General features: G+C 39.5%; 1 protein-coding gene and 1 long non-coding RNA gene across 2 annotated transcripts in view; both read right to left on the bottom strand.

Annotated features, from left to right (window-relative positions):
* Positions 1-10,399, bottom strand: part of MRTFA (myocardin related transcription factor A) — a 77,289-nt gene extending 66,890 nt beyond the window's left edge. Inside the window, exon 1 of the mRNA XM_064702348.1 lies at positions 10,332-10,399. The gene's annotated coding sequence lies outside the window, so the exon portion shown is untranslated. The remainder of the gene's footprint in view (positions 1-10,331) is intronic.
* Positions 10,400-10,522: 123 nt separating this feature from the next.
* LOC135442494 (uncharacterized) lies at positions 10,523-27,171 on the bottom strand. Its single transcript, XR_010438673.1, has 3 exons — positions 27,101-27,171; positions 20,262-20,325; positions 10,523-10,593 (listed from the first exon to the last, which is right to left on the bottom strand). It is a non-coding gene; the product is annotated as an uncharacterized LOC135442494 (long non-coding RNA).
* Positions 27,172-27,725: the final 554 nt, after the last annotated feature.

Raw genomic sequence — 27,725 nt, 5'->3', positions numbered from 1 at the left:
TGCTTAACATTTTTCCAGCAGTGGTTGATCCAGAAGAGAAGAGAGTGGCTGCTGATGGAAGAGGTGCAATAAATCTGTATCCCTCATTAAGGTAAACTAAACTTGGCAGGAAATGGCCCCAGTGTTACAGAACACCACTGCATAGTCTAGGACTGGGGTTAGGGGACTTAAGCAAAAGCTCCATACAAGCACTCCTTAGTGGGAGAAACTCTCACCCTCAGAATTAATGAAAGCCTCAGGAGTTACCATAATTTGGAAGAGACAAGAAACACAGCCACACAAAGTTTTGAGAAAAAGCAATACTAATACAAAGGCAGTTTTTCTGATTTTAACAAGTGTTACTTTATTATGGCACCTTCCTGAGAATATAACACACAATTCAATTACAAGAACCCTGAAATGTAAATTTCATGGCTGTTCTTTGTTGGGGGGGTGAATTTAAGAACTTATTAGAAACAATGCATGTTAAAGTCAACATCTTTTTACAGCTCTTCACATAAGAGCTTTCCTCCCAACAAAGCCAGATTAGATACTCTCCTGCCATATGCATCCTGTCCAATACCAAACTCCTTGTTAGTGCCTAAACTCTACCTCCAAAACTCACAGACTGCAAGAGTACAACTAGAGGAATGATGGATTATGTACAAACCCTCTTCTGAATTGAGACAAACACTACATAAGATCTAGGCCTGTCTTTTCTATCTACAACAGGAGATTCAAAAAGCCCATACTGTGGTTCTCTAAACAACAACGAATATGTCAGGACTATAAAATAAAGGTCACACAGGATCTTTACAGAGATAAAGTCTTCACAGATATTTTAAAAACATGCAAAATTAAGTTAGGGAAATTAACATGGTCAATTCAGGAACAAAAAATTAAAAAACAAAACAAAAAACAAAAATAACCAAACAAAATCCAGGAATTTTGGCAGCAATTTGGGGGGAGGGGGGAATTAAACTAAGAAATTATTGTTTTACTTGTCTCTTTCCTAGTACTATTTTAGGAAATGAAAAAGCATTTGACTTTCAGGAACATTTTGGCATTACCTATGTGCTGCTTTTCAGACAATGCTGCCCAAGAGATTAAGAGTACACAAACCCAAACTCCTAGGCTACTACAAGCTTGTGGTCAAATCTTACCAAGGTTGCAGCCTCTGTTCCCATCCACAGAACAAAGGCCATTCATATCTACAGATGTACTTATTTTCATGACTACATAATGTGCTAGAGGCTCAGATAAAAGCACCCTAAGTATCATCTCATGCTCCCATTAACAGATAACTCTCATTCAAGCATGGCTTACATGCGAGAAATGCAACCCTGTACATATCTAATGGGTAAGCACAGTATCACCAGAAGGCCACAGTACTTACAAATGAATCATGCAAGCAAAATACCACTGCCATTCTCAAGGAAACACACTTTCAAGACATAAAACAAATATTGGAAAGTTTCTAATACAAGTTTTTCCCAAACCACACAATTTAAAATCTCTCCAAAATATCAAGAATATGTTTAATCAGAAAATATTTAACAGTAAAAACACATAATTCAGTCAAAAGCTAAATGGAGGAACAAGTCCTTAGAACAAGTCTTAGCTTTGATTGGAGTTTTGTAATCTTCATAAGGCATGTAAATTTAACATTGGAGACCAATAAGGGGAGAAAAGAGAGATAATATTATCTCTGATTAAGCTCTATATTGAACAGTACTTAACATCCAAAAAGTACCCATCTGCAACCTGCACATGAAATCACCACAGTTCTCTAATTTGTCTTTTTCTGAAGTCACACAGCCTCCTGGCACTTCCTATATAGTTCAGCAACCATGATTCACCAGCAAAAATTAACCACAGGCTATGTTTGGAGCGGTACCTGATTGCAGTGTTGTCATCTGCATTTCTGGTTCCAGCAGTGTCATGTTGATTCTCTTCTCAACAGAAGAGAAGCCCTTAAAGATCTCTCTTTACATAGACATAGATATGTTAAAGAGAAAAATAATCCAAGAGGACCTCTCAACTTTCATCTCATTCAAAACTTGCAAGACATTCTCATCCTTCTATCAGAAAACTGTGCCTACTGAGAAAACTCAAGTCTTTCAATGTGCAGTCCTCTGCTTATTCACTACAGGCAAGTTGGAACAGCCCAAGATCAAATTACTGCTAGGAGAAAAATGAAAACTCCAAGGGAGAGCAAGATGTGAAGTTTGCAGAAGCAAGGTCCGCCCCTTGATGCTCTGTAAGGGGGGAGGAAGGGGTCAGAGACACCAGAACTGGCAGTTTTCCCCTTTTATAAGAGGAGGATGACGTCTTGGGTAGACTTGCAATCCCCTAAGGGGCTCTGCTGATGAGGCAATTTCGTTCCAAGGACAAGGAGACCCAGTGTTAACATAAACATGCAGATATCCTCAGCTTTGAAACAACATGGCCACAGACATATACATCCTGCTGACACATCAGTCACTTTTCTTCAGTCTCTGCCAGTCCTTCTTCTCAATAACTAAACTACTCCCCTAATCAATTCCCCTTGCTGATCACTAAACCTGAGCTCCTCTAACAGATGGGAGTGTCTGCTTCTTAAAAACCAAAAACCTGCCCTTTGTCACTGAGACTTTTCCCACCATGGATCACTTCCTCCATCTAACCAGACTAGGGGTTAAAAAAATTCAGTCTTGTTTCCCACATCCACATGAACAGCTTCAGATTATTTCGGATAGTGGACAAAAATTTTACAGTCAAGTATTTATTGAGTAAAAGATGAAAATAGAATTAAGTCTTTCCTCACTAGATGATTCTAGCTTCCAACAGAAAGGAAATTCAGTCTTGGTCTCTAAAGAGTCTCAAGTAATTTGCCCAACAGATAATTTAATTATCTTAACAAACTAATTCCAACACTTCTGTCCCCAGAGCACCATTCCCTTATTCCCCATCTTTCCACAAGGCTCATCATCATTTCTCTTTAGGTCATCTAAGTAACAGCATATATTTGTACCAAGCCCTAAAATGTATTGAGCTCTGCACGTGTAAGATACAGACAAATTTTCAGATCTTAAATCCCTTTTTAGCAAGTCAGAATTCCTGTCCTGCCACAACAGTATGGATAAAAATGAGTAGCTAGGTGTGCAAAACTGCTTAAGCCCTATTTTTTGACCCCTCTAACGTGAAATAACTTCAGGACTTCTCTACCACTAAGAAGAAGAAGAACTCGACAGCTGCTTGACTGCTGAGGGAAGAGCGTGGCAGGTTTTAGCAGCACATCTTCCTTCCCACACACAAACACACCTGGAGCTTTAAAGAAGGCAGGAAAAACTCATTTAGCAGCTTTAAACAATGCAGGAAAATCCCTTAAAGTGATGATATTGTAGTATTTATCTGGTTTTCACACTCTGTACATCAGCAGTGTGCTGTAAAAGGACAAGGATCAGCTCGTTTGGGCTTCTGTCATACTCAAACACCACCTTTGCAGTCCTACATCTGCAGCCAGAGCAGGCAAAAATCACAGGCCTAAAAGAATGTTCCTTCTTGCTATGCAATCTTTATGAAAAGGAACTGCAGCAGTGCACTGTATCCTGAGCATTCAGAGACACCAGTGACAGAAATAACTCACTTTACCACCTACTCTGAATATTCATATGCATCGTAAATACAGGAAACATCCATTTTTAGCAGAAGGTAAGCTTGTTTTTGTTGTGATATATGGAAATATAAGAGGAAGCAGTATGACCCAAGTGGAAAGGAAATCTTTCCTACAGTTTCCAGGAATATCACTTAACTCTCTGAAGTATGCACGTGTGCACTGTCGGTGACCACGAAGAGGCAGATGAAATTTAAAGCATTAAGCAGGACGTTGCTCATTTGACCAGCAAGGAAGATGAAATACATCTGCACTACCAGATGTATTCCAACAGATTCCTTCTTTACACTTTGTGGCAACGTACTGACCATGGCAGGAGCAGAGCTACAGCTCCAGAAGTGGCTGATAGCATTCCAATAAAAATGAGTTATAGAAAGCCACACGTTACAGAAGCAGCAAAGGTCCCAAAGCTAGGATTCAGCTGGCTAAGCACTAACAGCAACTGACTATTGTGAAATAGTGCAATCTTTCCTTCATGGAGCAGCCACTCTCTGTTTAAGTGGAACACATTGAGAATCCTGCTGAATGGCATTCTCCCTTTAAAGAGCCAGGCTTCCTTTCCCAATTACTGCCCTTAACACTCAAAACAGCAAGACCAGCAACAGAAGTCCTTACACAGACAAAACAGCTGGCCAGATCTGGGCCTGACTTGTTTAGCAGGCAGTTTAAATTCATGAAAAACGAATGTTTTTTAAACAGCTATCAAATTGTATGTCTAACATTTGTTCAGCAGCACTGAACCTTGAAACTTCAAAGGCAAACTGAAGTAAGAGAGAAACTAGAAAGGAAAAAACAGAAGGCAGAGTAATATTATGAGCCAGTGATTGTAGAAGGGTGTTAGTCTTGTTATCTTGATAAGGAACAAAACTTTTTTGAGAGCTAACTTGTTAAAGCCACTCCATTAAAGCTGTCTTTGGCATTATTCTTTCCAGCCCAACTATTCCCCATCACTATTTAAAAGTTTGTTTGAAATATTTCAAGGAGATTACCCCTTCTCAGTTGTTTGGTAGCTCCCATCAGTAACAGGCCAGTCATTTCTGTCATGCTCTGGATCTCATAGCTCTATCAGAAACGTTCAGACAGCATGCTAAATTTATAGTCTCTTGGGAACACAAAGTCTCGTAACACAAATCTGTCCAAGACAGACTGGTTGTTTTTGTTCTAACAACCATTCCCCTTACTCTCACACAAGAGAAAACAGCAAACCTCACTGGAATGTGTGTGAAGGACAGATCAGAGAAAGCTATATATTCCCTGTCTTGGTCCTTTTGCTACAATACAGACTAATCTTCACATCTAAGTTCTGGATGAGGCAGTAACCACCACTTGGTAATTAAACATAAGTATGAGTCTCCAGAAGGCAGATATATACTAGGGAAAAAAACCCAACAAACAAAAAACAAAAATGGGACTCAAAAACTGAGAAAATTTCAGAATACTCTCATCTCTTTAGAGCCCTTTCTCAGGAAAAAATACCATCCTTGTTTATCAGTAACCATGCCTAGCTTCTCAAATGAGTTCATGAGTCACATAATTTACTTTTCTAAATGACAGTTTATGACATGATTTAAGAAAACATTGTTTTTGTGTTTAAAGTCAGAGTAATACAATTTGCAAACCCCTTATAAAAAGTTATATTTGAAATATTTGAATCTAACTGCATTAGGTGTAATGACAATTCAAAATGGGAAAGCAGAGGTGGGAGAGAGGAATGTATAGTCTTATAAAAGATTATAGGAGCAAATCACCTACACAATTATTTAAAATAAAATAAGGTGCCCTAATACTCATATATTTTAATAGCAAATGGGCATAAGAACAAAGACACTAAAGTAGGTCTTTAGAACCATTTTATAAGTTACACTCTGCAATTTCTGAGTATAATCACCAACAGCTTACACAGCAACTATTTATCCCATGCTTTGTACAGCACTAACAGAAGCACCTTCCCACATCTAAAGCACATGCCTTTTATATGGCTTGAGTCACACTGAAATTCCACACATTCCAACGAGAATCTCTTTCCCTAACACATATGGTACTTTGTAGAAGACAAGCATCCCAGATCAAGTAAACCCCAAACACCAGCAAGCTGCAGCAAGTTCCCTCCAAACCAGTAACCATAAAATGCAACAGTTCACTGGAAAGAATGTTACCTCATCTTAAACAACCCCACAGGGAGAAGAAACCAGGAGTGTCCGAGGATTCTAACACAATGCTTTTCATAACCCCTGGACTAAGATAACTATGAATTCATCTGGGGAAAACAGGTCAAGAGAGAAGGTCAATAAGTTAGTGGAGCAATTATTGTAATTTCAAATGAAAGTTAAGGAGAAGAGGACTTTTTTTTAGAAAATATCAAACTACCTAAGATACACATATTTATCACCTGGAGTTTTTCTTTCTTTTTTTTTCTTTTTTTCTTTTTTTTTTTTTTTGGTAAATGCATTCATGGGGACCTGCTCTAACCCTGCCCTAAGGGCTGGGATAAGTTATCTTAGCATCTTAGTACAGGTGACTGACAAAAATCAAGATGTACAGAAGAGCTTCAGATGGCTCCATAATGGCCTTTTTCTGGCTTGTGTGGCAACAAATGAGTCAGTCACAGGTAATCTCTCATAGTTAAAGAAAGTTGATGCCTTGATGAACACGGGTAGAAAAGCAAAATGCAAATCTAGGGTAGAAAACTCACTCTGAAGCACAAATTAAATAACTATACCTTAAATGTCCCATTAAGCTTGATGCCTGAACAGAACATAATAATTGTGTCAAAATAGTTTACTAACACCTTACCACATAAGGTTTCCTTCCACCAAAGTGACAAAAAATTGTTTCCTAGCTATCTGTTCAAATGCTCCATACTGGAATTCTATATGCTTAATATCTTTTACTGCACTTTGATTGTATAACTTTAACAGCAGCTGTTCAGTCAAGTTGTTCATGGTCTTCACACCCATGTGTCCAGGTGTACCTATCCTTCCAGAACATGTGGCTGTGATAAGGGAGAATATGAAGAGAAGTCTGGATCTGAAACAAACCAAAACCAACAAGAAAACCCCCAGAAACTGCATCTGGCTGCTCTTCAGTTCTAAGAGAAGGGAAAAAAAATTAAAGGAATCTGCTGTCCTAGGGCATATGGCAATATGTGTATACAGGACTGCCCTCCCAGTTTTCCCATGGGATACATAATTCCATGATGCTTCGCAAGCCAAAGACATTTCTATTTTAACTCAGCTAATAGTTTATGTTCCAGAACTACAGTCTGTCGCAACAAACACAGTACAAACCCATGTAATACTTTTCTACAGATACCTACAGATAAGCCAAGTCTGTTCAGCAAAAGCTACAGAAAGAGTTAATCTGTTAGAAACTCAGCATAAGTAGTTAGTTCAGCTGTGAGTCAGCAGTGCCTGTCCAGAACTGCAAACAGGAGACCCTTTGACACAGATAGGCAGCTTCCAGCAAGTCTCTTACCTACCATCTCCTCCCCTCCCACTGCCACTCAGCTTCAATCTTCCTCATACCTTGAATTTGGCAACTTGTCACAGAAGCAGTTTCACTGCACGAGATACATTCTACAACCACTTTGGATTGCTCAAATGTTTAAGCAATGATTGCCATCTCAACTGGCAGATCATCTCCAAACTTTTTTAACATGTTTGAAACTGAGGACAACAACAACAAAGATTCACCATATTTAAGAAAGGAGATTTAACAAGCTCAACAGCTTTCAACAGCTGTGCAACCTCCACCCCAAGATAACTGAGAAGTTCCCATTTGAAGGAAGACATTTATTAACTCAAAATGCATGAGCTAAATGTCTTAACAGCTCACTAAATTTCTTAGTAGCCCACTAAACCAAGTGTTCTTTTATTCCATGATAATTTGCAAATAACCATATTTCAACAGCCCTTTTCATTCCCATAATACTTTAATGAATGTACACACAAACAACACATAACAAAATATTGCAGCCTAGGACAAGAGAGCATTGTGTACCTCCTGTGTACCTCCAAAGATAAGGAATATTCAGATAATCTAGCTCAGGGACTTTGGACTTTATGCCTCGCCTGAAAACTGCCCCTCCAGCAGTAAAATTCCCACTATTGTGCTAAGGCCTGATAAAGAATCAGCTCTGAAGAGGCCCACCTAATGAGTCATTTCCGGGAATATCCTAATTTTCTTTGGCAAAGATATGGGCAGAGGTGTTCCTTTTCAAATACTTTAAAAGTACAACTCTACTTTACCTGTTGCAGTCAAGTAGATTTGCAGCCCACAATGATACCACTTCAAAGCTCAGTCCATAAAAATAATATTACTCAGATAGAGGAAAACAGTCTATCTCTGTTAAATAATCCTGAAATACCAATTTTTAAACTTATCCAAACAACTGAATCCTGTAAAGACTTTCGTTCCTGTGCCAGAATATCCTTTCCTCTGACCATAACAATACCATTCAAAGTGCTGCCACAAGTTTCATTTTTCTTATCTGTTCCCAGCACTAGTATCCTTTTCCCAGTGGCATCAAAAATAAACTGCTTCCTCCCACTTCAGGATCCTTGATCATGCCTTATTGGTTAAGAAGAACCCTGTGTCCACACAAATCACAATGTCACCTTCATGTCACCAGCTGTCAGGTGCTGGAAATAAAGGCTCATACACTTTTCCCATGCTCCAGCTCTCTATCAGTTTCACTGCTATCTCGATTAAATACCATTTGAAATCTCTCCTTGCTTTCATAAACATAAAATGCCCAAGTCTACCACTAGTTGAGATATGCTGAGATCACAGTCTGCCTTGCTGACTGACATGCCAATTTTCTTCTATTTACCATCACCACCTTTATCTCCATCTGTTGTATTTTATCTTAGAAGACTGCAAACATTAAGGACGAAAAGTTTTTTCTTCAGTTATTGTAATTTCTATCTTCTCCATTTTTTTGTAAATATAATTGTGATCATAAAATGATGGTATAACATATATGAATGAGGAAACTCTTCTCAACCTCCTAAAAACCCAACACTTTGGGTTTAAGTTAATCAATCCTTCCAAATTGGAAAACATTGATACACCACTCAGAAAAAGGCATGGTCATTTTCTAGATATAAAGATCCAGCCATGTTAAGTGAGATACCCCTTCAATCCAAATGACTGTCCTTCAGTGCACATACTCTAAATCACTTAACCATAAGCATTATGTTGTGGCTATAAAGCCACTCTGAAGCTTCCCAGCATTTCTCATATGCTGTGTCATGTAACTCCATAATGTCCAACACTAAGGCACACAGGAGCTGACTGCGCTCAAATCCACAGTGCCCTGCAGGTGACATGAATTCAGACTGCAGCAAGGCCCTCATATTGCCAAGAGTTACTAAAATACACCTCAGAAGATGGAGTGAAGGGAGATCACCAAAAGGAATTCACAAACAGAAGCCATCACTTATCAAATGGTTTCATCCCCCTCTCACAAGGATGAGGCTGAACATGCAAAGGCTTTCATGGCAGGTGATCCTGAGCTTCAGACAGTTAACAGCCTTTCAAAGCCAAGAATTCTGGCCACTGAGTAGCCTTGCATTTTGCCACTATATTGTAACCCACTATACAGATGCCCATAAGATACCATCAAGTTAATAAACGTGCACAGGCCATTCTCACTCTAGGATCAGAAGGCCTCCTGGGACATTCATTTTTAACTCTAGGTCTTGCTTCTTCTTCCAAAAGTGTGAAAGAACCTTTGAGTGAGAAAGTTACTCATCCTTGGCAAGTGCAGACCAATATGACAAAGAAAAATCTACAGATGGCTACAGTCTGAAGGTGAGCTAACACTTCCTTTGACTGTCTCAGTTTTGCACAACCCAGTCACCACAAAGTACAGGGAAGCTTTTTCTGGTATTCACCTGTAGCCATGATATTTTATGAAAAATCCTTTTGCTAAGATTTTTTCTCCTGAGAAGCTGAGAGGCCTCAGAGGGGGAAAAAAACCCATAATTATCTGCTGCTGTGGAATGCAACAAGCACATCTTTGATTGGTCCATGTTGGTTGTTTCTAATTAATGGCCAATCACAGTCAGTGAGTCAGACTCTGAGAGTCACGAGCTTTTTGTTAGCATTCCATTCCTTCTCTTCCTTTCCTCTCAAGCCTTCTGATGAAATCCTTTCTTCTATTCTTTTACTATAATTTTAATATAATATAGATCATAAAATAATAAATCTAATTATGTTGTTTGTTTCTAATTAATGGCCAATCACAATCAGTGAGTCAGACTCTGAGAGTCACGAGCTTTTTGTTAGCATTCCATTCCTTCTCTTCCTTTCCTTTCAAAGCTTCTGATGAAATCCTTTCTTCTATTCTTTTAGTATAGTTTTAATACAATATACATCACAAAATAATAAATCAGCCTTCTGAAACATGGAGTCAAGATTCTTGTCTCTTCCCTCATCCTGGGACCCCTGCAAACCACCACATTCACCTAAATAATATAAAGCATCTATCACTGGAGCTCTGTGGAACTTCCACAGGCACTAACATCAATCCTTCCAACTGATCAGTGTAAATACATTTTGTGAACTCTGGATCATTAGTTTTTCCTACAAAAAAGTCATAGTAAAAAGCAGAGCTGTCATCAGAACATCTACCATGACACCACCACGTGGTGAGGACACACCACGTGAGACACGAGGATGCTGTACCACTCACCGTTCTTCCTTTCACTGAGCGGGGGCAGGTTGGGGTTCCGGCCATGCTGGAGGCTGAGGGTCAGCTCGGGCTGCAGGGAGAGCTCCTGCAGCTCATTGGCCACGGCCTCGCTCTGCGGGCTGGGCGCCGCCGACAGGGACACCAGCACCGGCTCATCGTCATTGTCGCCAGCCCCTCCTCCGTCCAGCCCATTCCCAGCAATGACGGAAGGGGGCAGGCACACCACCCCGGAGAAATCCACTTTGGCTTTCGTGATGGCAACCTGCAGGACAAAACAGCAAAAAAGAGACCATAAATCTCACATGAGAGTCTTAGCCATATGTCCAGTTCATCATGGTGTCCTCCATGGTAGAGAGAAACAAGCTGAGTTGGTGTGACCATCGTCAGTTGAAATCCAATGAAACTTGCTCAACTCAGCAGTTGAAAAACTTGAAAAAACCTCCAACAGTATCGCCACAGAAACCACTGATGAAACTACAGATTATTATAATTTCTAAGAAAAGTATGAGAACATTCTCAATTTTTGGTATTTTAGGAACCCACTCTTGAGAAGAACAGATTCGATTCACTCCAGTGAGTGAACCTTGCTGAACTCTTGACTACTGTCCTTTACATCGACAATAATGTTTTAACAACAGTCTATTTGAAATCCAGTCAGGTAAAGTAATCCTTCATAATAAACCTGGAAGGCCAGCTGAGTACAACAAACAAGGATTTTCAGATAAAAATCAACTGCATGTCAAAAAATAATTCTCTTGTTCCATTCTGTCCTCCCCATTCACAATCAGTGAAAGTGAACAAAAGAAAAATATTCCACATACACAAAAAAGCTTTTCTGTCTCAAACCTCAGCTACAGTAACCAAAATGTGCAACATATAAAGGGCTTTAACAAAATAAGTAATTTTAAAATGTTTTATTATATTTCCCTAATTCTTTAAATAAGTATTCAAAAACCACTTCTATGTTCAAATTAAAATTCTGTTCTGTTCAGTAATTTAAACAGAAACAAACCAGCTGCAAGTCTCCAGTGAAATGGTTACTGTGTCAACATTTAAACAATAACGGACATTATACAAGGGCAATCATTTTTGGTTTTGATTAATGGGGACGGAAGTCTCCTGCTCCTTAGCATTCTGCTGCTTCAGCTCAGAAGACTCAGCTGCACTGCTGGAATTTAGCAAGTAAAAGGTACTTGCAGATGCTAACCTTCAACTTTAAAAAGATGCAGGTAAAGCAAAGTCAAAACCATCAGGATAATCCTCCAGAAACCAATCAAAAAGCATAAACTCGAAACAAGGATTTTAGCAATATAGATTTTATTAAGTATTCCCAACTTAACACTCATAATTAACCTGGATGAGTGAGACAACATCAACACATCAATAGCTGACAAAGAGCTCAAATAGTCACTTTCCCCACTTGCATACTTAAGCACCATTTGTTCTGCAATATTCAGAACAAAGTTAGAAGTGGTACAAAAATTTGTTTCAAAAATTTTTCCAGTGTGTATTTAAGACAACAATATGAATTCATTGGTAAAGAAGACGTTATTTCATCCATGTTGCCATACATGCATTCCCAGGACCCTATGTCATGATCTGAAGAGAAGCAAAGAAAAGAAGGGTGGAGAAAAAAACCAGAAAACAACAAAAACCACCAACTGAAGCTGGCGCTTGTTAAAACAAAACAAACGAGACTGAGCCAAACCTTACTGCCATGTGAAGTATTTGCTTTACTTCAGTTAACATCTGGCTAGAAAGTGCCTACTCCTTCCTTGATATTCTTCCTGTCCAAAGCAAACATGAAATCATATATATTTGAAAGCAAATTGTAACAGTAATCTGAAAAGATGAAAAGTTGGAATCATGCCCTTATCTTAATAATGGATAGAGAAAACCTGAAAACACAGACCCTTAAAGCACAGATTTAAAAGAAGAGAGTTTGGTACAGCACAACAACCTTTGCAGAGGCTGGAAAGAATTAAACCCCAAGCAAGAACAGCTGGCCTGAGGCCCTGTCCCTGTAGGATGGGAGACCTGTGGAAAGGGGCTAAATGCAGAGTAATTGCCCAGTTAGGAGGCTGGCTGGTAAGGGCTGCTGTCACCAGTCAGAGCAGCCAAAGCCAATGTGCTCTATGGAAGGAGATGTACTGGAGCCATTCCACCTTGCCTGGCTCCACACGGGGGCCAGCTCATGTGGAAGCACAAGTGCAGCCAGGCCTGAAATCACCAACAGGTGACAGACATATCTAACACACCCCACAAGGATAGGCAACGGCAGAATTCTCAACCTTCCCTCCTCAATCTACCCTGGAAAAGAAAGATCTTCTTCCTCTTCTCAAAAGGGAACAAGAATCCTTGACATGTCTCAAATATGCAAGATCTGCTGCAATTAGGTAAACAGCAAATGTCCTTAGGAACTTCGAACACACTGGATTTTCTTTTCAAGGGGAATTTATAACCTGCATAATGAACTAGGAAAATCCCATTTCAAACACTTTAACAACAGTGCTGTAAAATAGAATCTATTTCCCTAATCAGTACATTGACATTAGCCAGACTACTGAAACTATCATTTATGGAAAAGCAGGGTACCAAGCCACAGTAAAAGCAGTCCAGCAGAGCCAGCTACAGCACAACAAGGAGCAAGAGACCCATGTCACACACCCTTTTGCTATGTGTCCTTGAGCAACACCACACCAAAGGGCTTTAATTGGTATTGAGATTATAAACCAAAGTTTCTCCATTAAATTGTCCATTGAAACTTCATCACAGCAGCTGGACTATCTAGAACTGCACCTGGACCTGCACATTTCCTAATCCATGTAGAAAAAGAAGACACAGATGGAAGGTATCTTAATCCTAGTTGGCATGTCAGTCAGTGTTTGTCCCACATCAGAGGAACACAGCTTAAGCAAACCATGGCTTGACACTCGCTCTGCCACTGTCCTGAAATTGTGCTGGAAGGGCTGCTTGCAGGGCCATACTGTGAAATGGAATTTTTCATCTGGATCAATTCCTATACAAGGCACAGGTGAACCAGCATGGTACAGCAGAACAGCACAACAAAATTTAAAAAAAAATTAAATTTTTTAAAAATCAACAATTTGGACAACAATTCTGTTAGTCCAAGTAGAGCTGCACCCCAAAGGAAACACAACTGGGATGAACCATTATGAACAACTAAAATGCATTTGGTAAGCTTGTCTTCTCCTTCCTCCACATTATCTCCGCTTCAGACCAGCACAAGACTCTGCAATGACACACAACAAACCAGGTGTAAGAGCCAGTCTTCTGGTTCACACTCCAGCTAAGCTGGTGCAGTTCCCCGTGCAGCATCACCAGCATTTGTGCCAGGGCTTCACAAGGACAGAACCAGCTGATAACATCAGTACATCCAAACATCCAGCCTCTTCCAAGAGAACTCTTTTTCAGATCAGAGCCAAGTTTTGGTATGGAACACATCCCCACAATTAAAAAAAAGAAAAAAGGCATCCAGTCCTCAAGACTACAATAAAAGCTATAATTGGATGAGTTTGATTTAAGTTATGTTCAATTAAAAGTCTGACGAGAGCAGAGAGGGATTTGAAAGATGCTTTGAGGATTTATAAACAGTCATGCTACAGTATTTGGAAGTCCTGTGAAAGACAGGGAATCCTTTTCTGCCAACCAACATAAGCCTGTTTCTAGACTTCCCAGACAGTTACACCACTCTATTAACTGTCACTGTAGAATGATCAATCAGATAGTTACACACTATTGATATCTAGAACCTAATTAAAATTTTACAATGTTTGTTTTCCTGTCATTTCCAACCAGACTAGAAACTTTCCCATAAAGAAATGTGCCATGCCATGATCTTTAAATGAGTCATCCAGAAGCTGATGGACAGTATTAAGAGCTAGTATTTCTTATACTCTATAAGGATTTCAGATTAAGTACCCTCAAGGATTTGTATTCGTTGCCTTACCAGGCAAAAGCTTTCTATCACGGCATTTTTCTACTTTAAGGCCAGCTGCTTCTGGGACAACAGTGGCTGTGATACCACAGATGTTCTACAGCAGCAACATCAGCTTAAGCAACCTTTAAGTCCTCCACTGTCCAGCTGCCCACTTCTGTCCCTACACTGCCTTTGACTGGGGAATCTATTTAACTGAAAACTAGACTTCATTTCCTGGGTATTCAATAAAATCAGTTCCCCACTCTATTGCCAACTACACACCTAGCTGTGTCACCACAGTGCATGTGTCCATATCCAACATAAATGTTGGACAGATTAAGTCATTTAATAATGCCTTAAGATGACTGCTACCAGAAGTAGCCATCCCGATTTCTGTTTTTCTTCCTTGTGCCTTATTCTCTGTCAGGATAACCAAGTTTTTGTGTGTCTGGCTGGCAAGCCAGATCAGCAACAGACGTAGATTAAAACTAGTAGTGTATGTGTATGACCAGGTTGAATTGAACACAGAGCAGTTCCTTGATCTGGTTCAGCCTGTGCTGGCTGACAGGAGGTGAGCAATGAGCAGGCTGGACTGCTCCTTCTGTTGGCAGTACCAGTTTAGTGTCTAACCAGAGGATGTGGTTGAATGATACAGCTAAGTTGGTCTAAGCTGGCTCTTGCCAAAAGGGAAGGTCTTGGATTCATGCCTTTGTTGCTCCCCTGTGCCAACACTGGTGCTTGTCTGCCCTTATGATGGGATGATTAATGGAGCTAAAATGACAGGAAACTAATCCTAATCCCATCTCCCACTCCCAGTTTACTTTTCACTAGTTTACTGGTGGTCAGAGAGGTCAGTGTCTGTCTGTTTTGTTTCCCTCTCACCTCATGGGCTTTGAGCTATCCTTCAGTGATCCTGGATGAGCAGCTTTAACAGAAATTTCTCCAAGTAATGTTGTCATATGGTAAATGCAAAGCAGAATATGTTTTTACCAATGACTAAGCTAATCAGGTTTCCTGTATGTTTACTGTGATATGGTGCTGCAATGGCAAGAGGATGCACTTAAACAGCTACCATGTAAAACAAGTCCCAGAGCAGTATAGTCTTTGTAGTTTGCAGGTTTGATAAAGGGAATAATTTTCAGAAAATTCTTTATGGCTGTGGTTCTTAATCCTATGCCTTGTGCAAAACTGATTCTGTCGTGTTTGTCTATCTGAAATTGAAGTGTTTAAACGCCTTCAGAAGTAAGAAATGGACAAAGATTAGTTACTTACAAGCAATACCACTGTTTCTCTTGAGCAGAACTGTTTCCTCCCAGGTGTCATGGGTCATGCTTGTATTGTTGTGACAGTAGTTTGTGTTTTATAGCAACATAACTTAAAAACTCCTGGCTCCTGAGAGAATGCTATTGCCCCTGCATGACTTTGGAAATATTCACATACTTATGGTAAAATTAAGATCTTGACAGTTAGTATTTAAATGAGCCAAGGACTATCACCCTTCCTGTACATGAAAACTCCATAACCAGAGTAAAACATAGAGTAATTTTAACTTAAAATTAAAACTTACAAGAAATTTTAAAATAAGTGAGTAAAAATCAGAGAAGCACAGGGAAAAGAACACAAAACAATGCAATTCCCAAATCAAGAAAGGACACCTCTCTTAACAGCTTTCCCTTGTTTGCATTGCAGGACCAAGTTGCCAGGGCAATAGAAATTTCCTACTGATTTAAGAATCGCTAAGCAACCTCCAGCACCTAACAGCAACAGCATGTGTGTGCAGCTGGGCTATTTTGAGCAGACAGGACGTTTTTTTTATTTTAAACTTATGAGCAGCCTTCTGTGAAATTATGATGCCAGCTGAGATCAGCCAGCCAAGAGGCAATCTTGGGGCAAAGTGGCTTCAAGTGGACAAATCTTTGAAATGACTGAGAAGACTGGAAGAGAATACCATGACATGCCCAAAACGAACTATATCCCCCAGGTCATCACAAACTAAAAAAATAACCCAGGAGAAGTGAAGTTTACAGCAGGTGGAAGCAGAGGCACTACATTAACTTGAAAAGTTATAACAATCAGAACAAGAAATATCTTTAGATAATAAAGTCACCAACAGGAAGACCTACAAAGGTGTATTAAAAAAATTATTTTATTTTCAGCTTAACTTAGGTACACAACTGTTGGCAGAATTATTTCTCCAGTTAATTGAGAGCCAGCATGATGACATTGTCCATAAAGAATACAAAACAGAGTCAGCAGTGAGGCAAACATGACAAGGACTGTATCCTGGGAGAGGTACAGTTTTGAGGACTTCTTCTTCAGGACGCACCTTAAGTGAAGAAACTAAACTATGCAGATTACTCAAAAGAGGCCACCTTAGATGATGAAGTTTTATTTTAACACACACATTTCACATGCATTTGACTTCCACAAAATGAATCTGTCACCAGCTTCCTTCACTTGCAGAGTAACTGGGAGCAGGGATGGCCAGAGGGGCAGAAGCAGCCAAAAAGTCAGCAAATTCATTCTGGATCAGAAGCAGTGACTTGGAGGTGTAAATTGTCCATTTTGCCATGATCACAAGCCACTGCACTGCAAAGCCTGTATTATAAAGGCAAAGACTGCAACACATGGGAATGAAGACACTGTAAAACAGAGATGAGTACAACTTGATCTGAGCTAAAGAGCCCAAATCCATATGTGTGCTGTGCAATGGATACCTTTGAATCTTCACTCTCTCTGCTACCACCTCCAGCAAATCCAGCAGTACAAGAGTCAAAATGTGCTTGGGCCAGCAAGAAATGTTATCAGAAAAAAGGCATGAACAGCTGTATAGAGATGTGAGGACTTGAGGGAGAAAAGACGCATATCTAGTGCAAAGCAATCAACTGCATCATTTGTGCTGTAGACAAACACAGCCTTGCACATGATTTTAACAACCACTCATCAATTATGGTATTTCTGAAGCCCTAAATATTTCCTTCATAAAATATTAACATTTGCTTCACTCCATCCAGCAGTGATAGAAAGTTTTTAAGAGGTCTTGGAAAATCATCAATAAACATTAATTTCTCAAAGCCACAAATAGAAAGCTAAGAAATGCAGTTTGACATTCCAGCTATTTTTTAAGAAATATTTTTCATTCCTCAATATGTATTTGGAGGAACTTTGTGGCTTTCAAGCCCATGGAACTTTGGGTACACAGAGAACTGATAATACCAAAGCTAGTTTTGAGATTAGCAATTATATTTAGAACAAACAATCCTTGCTGGAAAAAAAAAAATGAACTCTCCACCAATTTCTGGAGTTCTTACTTTAGTTCAAAGCATGAATGAGGACAATATCCTTCTAATTTCAGAGGATGTTAAGCCTCAAACTGGTGAAGTTCTTTATAGACACCTAATTCTCTCATACCTCTCAGAGTGTTGAATGAATGATCTAGTTTGTGAGACTGAAGATGATAGCTACTGAAGAAATAACAGTTTTTGCTGAAGTTTAAAGAACAAAAGAGCAAAAAAAAACGTCGTGTTCAGGTGTCATGTGTCAGTGGGTACACTAATGTATTTTAGGCCTTGGTCACAATAGAGTTCAACATCATAATTGAAAGAAGAATTCAGCCTACTGCTATCAAGCTGCTGGCTCCTGCTGCTTTCCTTTTGTCTGATCTAATGACTGTGCCCCCACGGGGTGACTCAGGTCAGCCGAGCCAGCAGACGATTCACTCAGCCAAACATCAGAAGCCATTTTTTCCCGGATCATTCAGCTGGCTGGCCGTGCCCTGTGGCTGCACAATCACCAGCTCTGATGCAAAGGAAGAAGCAGGAGTGCAAGGCTGTGCAGAGGTTTGACCTGCCTTTGCAAGAGCAGCACACTGAAAGAACAACTCAACTGTAATGTCAAAGAGCACACTGAAATATCTAGCAGCAGTGCCAACTTAGGCAGCCTGCTGCACATTCCCACTCTCATACCTTCCTCATTGTGAGACCAGCATAAATCTTACAGAGACAACATGTACTGGACCAGATGAAAAATAATCTAGAGAAAAACACTTCTTTCCAGCAGGATGTGTTCCCCAGAGTGGCTCACCATGGCCACAAAAACAGCTATGCCAGCAAAACAGAGGGAGCTGAGAAAGGGAGCAAGCTGTTCGAGCCTGCACTGCTGCCAAGGAAAAGCATGATGAACTGCAGTGTGTTTAGAACAGGATTGCCTGCTTTCCACCACCTTCTGACTGGCTGGCTCCCTTGCAATCACTGTCTGATGCATCTTTTAAAACTTCCTTCATGTCAAAGGCAAGGCACTCGTCCTCACCCCATAGGAGCAATGGAATCAGCCAGCAGCAAAGGCACGTGGCAGTGGGTGCCAACAACCAACGGAACCAGGGAGGCTACGGCAAACCTGAAAAGGGAGTGCTGATGATCTGCAGCCAGATGTGAGCTTTGACTTGGAAACTCACAGCTGAAAAAGTATGGAGGAACTCTTGCTGAATATGGATTTAGAGCAGACTGGGATGAGAAAGTCATTGGACAAGAAAAGCATAGGAAGTAAGGCCTCAGACGAAAAAATACACTTCCAGACAGAAGAATTGAAATTTGGGTGTAGAACTGATGACACAGGGCATAATAAAGTGGTGACTTAGGCAAGGCAGGAAAGACAGCTCAGAGAACAAATCCAGACTAAAATAAAAGAAAATAAATCTTTACATGTATAAATTTTTAACAGGAAAGGAAGAATTAAAACAAAGATAAAGTAGTTACATTTCAGTCAGTTCAGTTCCTGGCACAAGCACTCACTGCAGCAGAAAGCAGCAGGCAAAACTGAAAACTTCAGAATCTTAAGGATTTTTTGGCAAGGTTTTTTGGCAACTTTCTTTTGTGTGTCTGAGGAAGTAGTTTTACAATTTATCTAACTCAGTTTGATCACAGGCTGTGACTGAGATTGTATGTCCATATTGTATCACCACACCACAATTTGAAATTCTCACCTTCTCTCCTCCAAGCAGTGACTCTGCAGCCATAGAGCAAGTCAATTCAGCCTGCTGTTCTGATGGAAAGCTACACCGTGCTATATGCTTGTTTTCTCACTGTGATAGCAATCTGAACCCTGCAACCATAGATTCCTCAGATCTCATTAAAAACAAACAAAAAACCAAATAAAAAGCCCCTAAACCAACAAAGAAAGAAAAAACAAACAGGGAGCAAGACCCACAGAAAAATGACAGCTTTCAGTTACCTCATGTGAAGTACAGTGTGAAACCAAAGCCTGAAACAGTCTACAAGAAGTTTTCTGACTCCAGTGACATTCTTTGACAGTATGAAACTGTCTACAAAAATTAAAGCAATCCGAATTGGTTTTGTCTCTCCTCCCCGTCACTGGCCACTGGGTGTGGAATTCAAACTTCTTTGCATTCATTGCCATCTTCTAATGCAGCCACCCAGCATGACATTCATTAAGTGGAAGGCCCAGCAAGTGATTTACTAGATATTCTGTTCCCTTTTCCCCTTACATCAGCTGACTTTCCACCCTTGGAGTTCCCCACTACTGAAAACAGGTAAGAATTTTCTTCAGCGATTCACAGAGAAGCTAAGACCAATATTATTGCCTTGTTTAAGCTAACCAGTTTATTGAAAAGAAGTAGCAAGTACTCCATAACACGGAAATCTAAACAATGTGAGTAAAGAACATGGTGTAGGGATGGGGCAATCAGAATTGCTGCTGCTCTTTGCCAATTCAAAGGATATCAAATTCAACTGCTTCTTTCTTTGAAAGAAGCCTCACTAATTGCTCAGCAGCACAGAAAAGTGCACGTGTGCTGTTTATACTCTTGACACTATAAAGTCCTTGCTGCACAGCTGTTACACTAACACAAATTCAAAATATTTTCTCTCTAAACAATACTATCCCTCCCTTTTAGTGACTACAAGCAATTTTCATGTCAAAATCTAAGAACAAAAGGTGCAGACTGAAGACAGAAAAAAGGACACAACACATACCTTACTCACAGTTCCCACGGACAAACCCAGCTCACTTCCATGCCAGCAGCTCTCTCCCCAGTCTCTGAAAGAGAAAACAGGACACAAATATTCAGAGATTTCAAAACAAACAACCAAACACAGCCGATCTTATCCTTTAAGAGTAAGGTGCAAAGTCCTTTATCCATGATTCTTTTTAAATAGAATCCTCAATTCATTTGGTACACACTACAGAAGCTGGACTGAAACACCATCAAGACTGCCACGCTGGTATGCACACACCATGCTACTTGCAGAGCAGAACTTTTATTTTAGGACTGCTGCTTTGTCAGTTCTGAAGAATGTGACATTGTTTGAGATTTACTAAGGCAGAATAGTCACCAAATCATATATTCAATTTTCTAGTCCCTCTACTGAAATCACTAAACATCTACTTAAACATTTGGTAGTAGAACTTGAGAACTGTTTTAACTAGTTTATGACACCAGGTTATACATTCACACAAAAACAGGGAAAAGATAAAATATATTACAGACATCTGTCAAGACAGCAACTGGAACCCCATTTCAGAGGAGGAGGAAAAGAATCATCTCATGCACCTTAAAAACTCATAAATGTACTGAAGTAACACTCCATTTTCTTTGGCAATACAGTTCTAAAAGGCATACACAGTACTAAGAAGCATACACAGCAGCACCTTACTAGAAAATAATTATTTTGGGGGCTGTGGAAGACTGTTGTTTCAAATGGCAATAAAAAGGGTCAGAAGTTGCCATACATTTACTCCTACTTCCTTAGCCACCTAAAAAAAAAACACATCATAAAAGTTTCTATTCCATTTCCTCCTCCAAGTTTTTCAGACTTTAGAGCTTCCTAGACATCAGAAGCACAGAACTGCAGTCAGGATGCCATGGTATTTTGTTAAGAAGATATAATAAAAAAGAAACAGGCACCTCCCTAAATACAGACTTCAGATCAGATGGACTTTGGACATAAGTATTAACATAGTTCCACTGAAAAAGAAAAAAAATTGTTAAAAAGTAGTATAAGCTATTTTCTACCTCAACATCAGAAGGAGTAAGATCAGTTAGAGTGATTAGCATCTCAATTCTTGAACAATAAGCACAATGCAAAATGTGAGTTCTCTGATCCCCAACAAATAAAAGAATTTTATTCTGTTTACACTGTTTAGAAGGAGATACAAGTAATGAATTGCACACTGCTTGGTCCACTCACTTCCACTTAATTCCACTAATTTGAAGGAGAAGGGATTTACAATACTGGTATCAAAGGAAAAAAAAATACAACAAGTAAGGACACCACTTCCCTTACAGAGAATGTTCCTATTTTTCTCTCCAAAAAGTGTGCCAGCACACATTAATCATGGCTCTATCACAGAATCAAGGAGTCATTCTGCCACCTCTCACAGTATTTGTCATCAAGTCAATATTTAAAATTACTTACAACTACTTAATTAATTTAATGTGAGAACTCATAATAAGTAATTATTTTTCTTTAATAAAGCAGTCAAACTGATACAACTGTAATTATAACATAATAATGATGCAAGACTACACAATGAAGGATGTACTTACAATGTACTTTTTACAGAATTGCAGATCCTAGATTTCCTAACAGGCAAGGCAAACGGGCCTCAAGAAGTCAAGGAAAGTCTTCCACAAAGATAGCAAACAATTAACCACTGTTAAGAGTTTGCTATTCCAACATGATGAACAAGGTACCTGAGGATTTAACAGGATCCAGCAATTTTGCTGGAACATTCTTCTTGACAGCATTAAGCACATAACATCACAATTTAGTCGTGATGATGTTGGTTCCTAAATCATAAATTATAAGTGAGTGAAATTTATCCATATATTAAATCTTGACTTCAGTGCAAGTTTTTGGCATAGTTTGGTTTTGAGTGGGATTTTTATTTTTTAGTTTGCTGTTGTTTTGGGATTTTTGGTTTTTTTTTTTTGGAGACTCAGGTACCCTGAAACCACTTTTCACAACAGGGAAGTGTGGAAAAGTTAGAGATGCATTTCATTTGAAGACTTCTGCTGGCCAATCACTAATTTCCAATAATCTTGGTTTGCTGAATATTACCTTCCAATTTAGGATTGCAACAGCACTGATAAAGCTGAACAATCACCACGCTGCTCCATTTAGTTTCCAGCACTTAAGATCCATGTTCTCCAGAGCCTCAGTTGGATCAAGACAAGTCCAACAGTGAATTTTCTCTTGATCTGCCTGTCCTGGAACAAGCAATCTGCTAATTTTCTACAGAAGTGAAACCCCATAACCAGTCAAAATAATCTCTGTATAAATATAAATTATAAAATATAAAATACAGACTGGTTATGTATCAGTTATATACTGTGTATCAGTTTTATAACTGTATATCTTCAGTGCATTTTTTCCTTGCCTTAGCTTATTTACCTCTCCTGACTTTCCAACACTTTCATTAGCCTTCTCAGGAGCTTAGAGACCCTTGTTCTCGCATTTAAATCTCATCCTCCCAGACATCAGACATTTTTCTTACTTTCTCTACTAAGAACTAAAGTTTTATTCCAGATACTCTGGCCAATAAAAGGTCAACTTTAAAACTTTTAGTTCCATTTGCCAACAAAGTTCCTGCTCAGCCTGAGACAGTTAAAGTATTGCATCCTGCAATTTACTGCTTGGTCACATAAACCCCAAACAGGAGATAACTGGCTTGCAATAGGCATGAACAGTCATCAATATTTTTTTTTCAATATGTATGTGCTACTGAGGTAAGAGATGCTGCAGGTATAAGGATATTCCTGTCGTTATTCACTCACTTCATGGAATTTCAATCCAGCTTCAAGAGGAAAAAACAGAAAACCCAGACACACCCTGCCTTCAAAATTAACAAGCCAAACTTCACAAATATTTAGCAGAACAGCCTTACAACTGTAATGAAAGACAAACTCTTTACTGTTCCTTCTACGCTGCAGTGAGTGAGCAAAGATTAATCTGATAACTGAAACATTTTCTGGCAAAATTCCACAGTTAAACTGCTTTTGCTATTCTTTGCCCACAGCACAATCAAAACATTCCTCCAGCACTCCTTTTTCCTCTCACTACAGTCAATGCAGGCAGAACTCTACTGTCCTAGATTTTCTGAAGAAAAAACAGTGTCATCTCTAAGAAATGCAGAAGTCTCATCTTGCTGATAAACTCCTCCATCCAATGGAAAAGTTTGTATGTCAGTGTTTACATGCTCAAGCCAAATGGCTGCTATTCCAGTGATTACAATGGCTTATTGCCTTCACTGGTGACTTGGAGTTTCAGCATGCCTGAACAACACAGAAACTCACTGGCATGACTCGTAACTCTGATGGGAACACAGCAACGCAGAATTCATATCCCACCCTTCCAACACCCAGCCTGTCTCTCAGATGGAGGCTTTAAAAAGATTCAGACTCAAGTGATCTGCTCCTGTAAATCATCTCCAACAGGACACATGAGAGAGAATTTAGGGCCAGTTATATTAGGCTTAACATTAACATAGCCCTACCAGTCACCCAGAGAAAGCTCTCATCTGGATGCAGGTCCATCTTGCACAGTGCAATAGAAATTAAGTTGCAATGTGGACTGAAATCACATAATTCTGCTGGGAAACTTATCTTGCTATAAAAATCACAAGGGAGGGCAAAAATGGGAATTTTTTTTTAATCATCCAAGTAGAGTCTTTCAATGTTTTCTTCCAAAAGTGTCTGCCTGAAGGAGGAAAAGCTTCCCTGTAATTGATAGAAAGTGAATCCTGTCTCATCTTTGCTCAGAGCTGTACCATCACACATATAAACAACTGCAGAGCGAAGGAGTTCATCATAACATGGCTATGGCTGTGTGTAAAGGATGATCTCATCTGAGTCAGCCCAAAGAGGGTGTCAGCCATATGGATCAGTTGTGCAATGAAGATACATCCTCAGTGCTCCACTAAACCACGGGAAGGGGAGGGCTCAAGGCACCACACATCCCCTCCCTGCTGTGCCTATAGCCAGTTGTAATTGCCATTTATTACAGGAAACATTCATTTGAGGTTGAAACAATCCGTGATGTAGACTGTCCCAGACCAAAATTAATTTCACAGAACTAGACATATCATTTCAGTCTCCTGTTCCCCTGACATGAAGATACTCAGATGATGTGCAGTCAGCACATTGATTTGCCTCACCAGAAGATGGCAAAAAGTTTCTGCACTGCTTTATGCCAGAGCCCCCTGCACTGAGGTACACACACATTTCAATATGCATCCATGGCAAGCAGAGACAACAGCAGCAGCAACTCCTGACCCCGTCCAGGAGAAAGTTTTTCTTTCAGCGCCAAAAAGGCAGCCCCCGGTGATAAGCTGTTAACAAATAACGTGCTGGCACATGCAGCAGCAGCTACCATGCTTCCTCTGCTGTACTCCACAAAAACTCTGCTTTTCTGGATCAGCAGGGCTCAAACAAGCAGAAAAAGGGAGCCCCAGTTAATTAAGAAGAATAAGCAGAAGTAGTCAACACTCTAGTTTGCAGCAGGAGAGCAAAAGCAGATGGATGGCATGAGGTTAAGGTACAGAAATCTCCAATTAAAAGCTCAGCCTTTAGTTTTCAGGATTTAAAAATACTTGTGACTCTATGTTAAATCTCACCCTCTTGAAGAGATGTTATCAATATGGCTGTGTGCCTAAATCCAAAATATTTCTTCTCACAAGAATAATGATGCTCCACACACACACACACAAGAAAATGGGGAAGGGAAATGGAAAGGAATGTTGCACAAACTAAATTCATTACATCAATCTCTGAAATATAAACCAAACTAATTTAAACAATTACATTACCGCACTAAGTGACAATTTTTAAGATTTATCTGTGTGGAAAAAAAGAGTTTTGAATAAGAAATAGGAAAGGATGAAAGGAAGTGAAATACTGTTAACAGCTTTGTTTCTTCACATGTGAAAACAGAGGATCAGGCTGAGGGCAGATGCCTGTACAAGCTGCATGCACTGCTCACCCTCTGCAAGGACAGCCCACATTTAACCATCTGAAGGCTCTGACTGACCAGTGGGGCACATCTGAGTCTGGTAATGAAAACTCTCCTCAGCCCAACGCCATTTGTTTCCCCTGAAGAAGCCACTCAGCAGTGTTTGCACCCCAGAAAGCATTCAGAGGCTGGGAGGTAAAACAGATACATTAACCACACACACAGCATCCCTGAAAAACTGAAGAGAGCATTTGACAAAGAAATTCATTTCTGAATTCACACAAACTCATCCATTTCATCTAACACCCACACATAAAAGAATAATCATAGGAACAATTTTAAACTATAATTCCTTTTAGCTGTAGCTCTTACTAATGCACTCCTCCACTCCAGCTATGCATTCCTGCAGCTCTCCCCCGTTTTTTATTTGGGGGGAGAGGAACAGAACACAGCCAGATTAAAAATCAGGTCTCTAACCTGGCCTAGCGTGCATCTCCACAGACTCCACACCACTGCTGAGGGAGGGGACAGCACACGGTGGGGAGGGGGGAAAAGGCAAATGGGAATGGGAGCTGTCTGAGACAGCCCCACCACTAAAAGAAATGTCTGTGTAACCACATCCTCTGTTTGCAGTCTCAGTTCAGTTCAGCAAATATGTCCAACAGGAAATAATTAAATTTGGCTTTCCCAGAGTAGGTGTCTGACAGTTTGAGACTGCTGAACAATTGCTTTTTCTGCTTCCTCTCCAACAGTTTCTCAGGAAAAGACATTGACCCTCAGGACACAACCGATCAAAAAAAAATCAAAAAAAACCAACCAACTTTTAAGGAAGAGCTCTGTATAATTGTAATATGATTTGTTAATTATTACCACTTTTTACATGGAGGAAGTCAACTGTACTCCTCAAAAGGAATCCTAATCAAATACTGAGTTATCAGTAAGAAAACAGATATTGAGATAGTCCAATTGTATTATCTACAAACAGGAAGGACACCTGAGTACAGAGAGGAAAGGCAGAAGAGTGTTGGAGTTGCTATAAATTGAGCTTTTGAGGTAAAAAGCATATAAGGAGACAGCCTGCATGTTCCAAATGAGTGCAACAATTAATCTTGTGATAATGTTTTGACACATCATAAGAATTCATCTGCTTTCTGCTCCATCATCCAAACCTTTTTGGTTCTGTTATATCTCTCTAGTACAGCTGCTGTTTTCACCACCAAATACCATACAGGAATTTAATCACAGCTCAATAGTGAAGCAAATTCAGTAGGGATTGCTATTATTATTATTACTATTATCATCATATTAAATTAAAGGGTACTTTTATTGCCTGAATGTACATTTCACCTGGAGGTTCAAGGATGAAAGTCTGTGAAAAATGCTGCTGTTTTGCCATGCCAGTAGAAGTCAGCATTAAAAAAAAACACAAGCAAGCACTCCTCCTCCAAACTTAGAGTTTCCCATTATTTCATATTCAAGAGGAGGAAAAATTAAAGACTGCTTTTGGAAAAATGCCACATTCTCTTAGTTCTACGTCAAAATGCCTTCTGTACTCCCTTTCTTTGCATTTTATTTCATGATCTGCTTGTTGCCTGAAGATTTGGAAGCCTTCTCCCACACAATGATAGGAGTGGATGGCCTCAATTAAAGAGAAATTAAAGCTCCTTCCACAACTGTGGGAACCAGCAAACACAGCACTGCTCACATTTTGTACAGAACAGTGTGATGCTCAAGAAGCTGTAACTGGCAATATTTCACTCTTTTCCAGAAATCACATTTGGTTTCTAAATTATAAGTGAGGAAGGAAAGGAAAGGGCTCAGCAAGCCAATATCTGGTAATTAAGAAGAGCAAATTCACCTACTTGGGTGAAGCTTAAGGCATTTGCTTTTAGCCCCAAGTCTTTTTCTCCTTTCAGCAGAAAGCACAAATCTGAAGAACAGAAAAGGAGTTCACAGTCAGCTTCAGATCACACACTTATTTTAAATTCTATTATTAGATCCTATTTAATCACAATTATTAGATCACTCATTAAATCACTGCAGCAAATGGGAACAAACTGGTGTCCCTGTCATTTCATATTCAGTAATGACTGACATATTTTTGGAAATGCTTGTGAAGATCTAAAGGCATTACACTTCTACCAGTTCAACAGTATGGATTTTATAGAAACCTAGTGAGGAGTTTTGTGCAAACAGCAGATATATTTTATAATAATTTGTATTTTTATCTGAAAACCAACATACAAGTAAAAATCACACTTCCAATAAGTCAGCTATGCCACAACTAGCTCTGATGTCAAATACAAATTTAAAATAAAGACAGAACATTGGGATATACACATCCAGCCCAGAATAGCTACATTTTTTATTTTCCAAATATTCAGAGCTGTGTCTTCAGATCCTACCAAGAAACAAAAAGCACATTTTGGGTTCCAAGACACAGAAAAGAAGCCACAGACTTAAACAGAAACATTTTTAATGCCTTCA

The sequence above is a fragment of the Zonotrichia leucophrys genome, chromosome 1A (genome assembly GCF_028769735.1).
Source record: "Zonotrichia leucophrys gambelii isolate GWCS_2022_RI chromosome 1A, RI_Zleu_2.0, whole genome shotgun sequence".
Classification (NCBI taxonomy): domain Eukaryota; kingdom Metazoa; phylum Chordata; class Aves; order Passeriformes; family Passerellidae; genus Zonotrichia; species Zonotrichia leucophrys.
The sequence above is the reverse complement of the archived record's forward strand: the minus strand, read 5'-3'. Positions and strand labels throughout refer to the sequence as shown.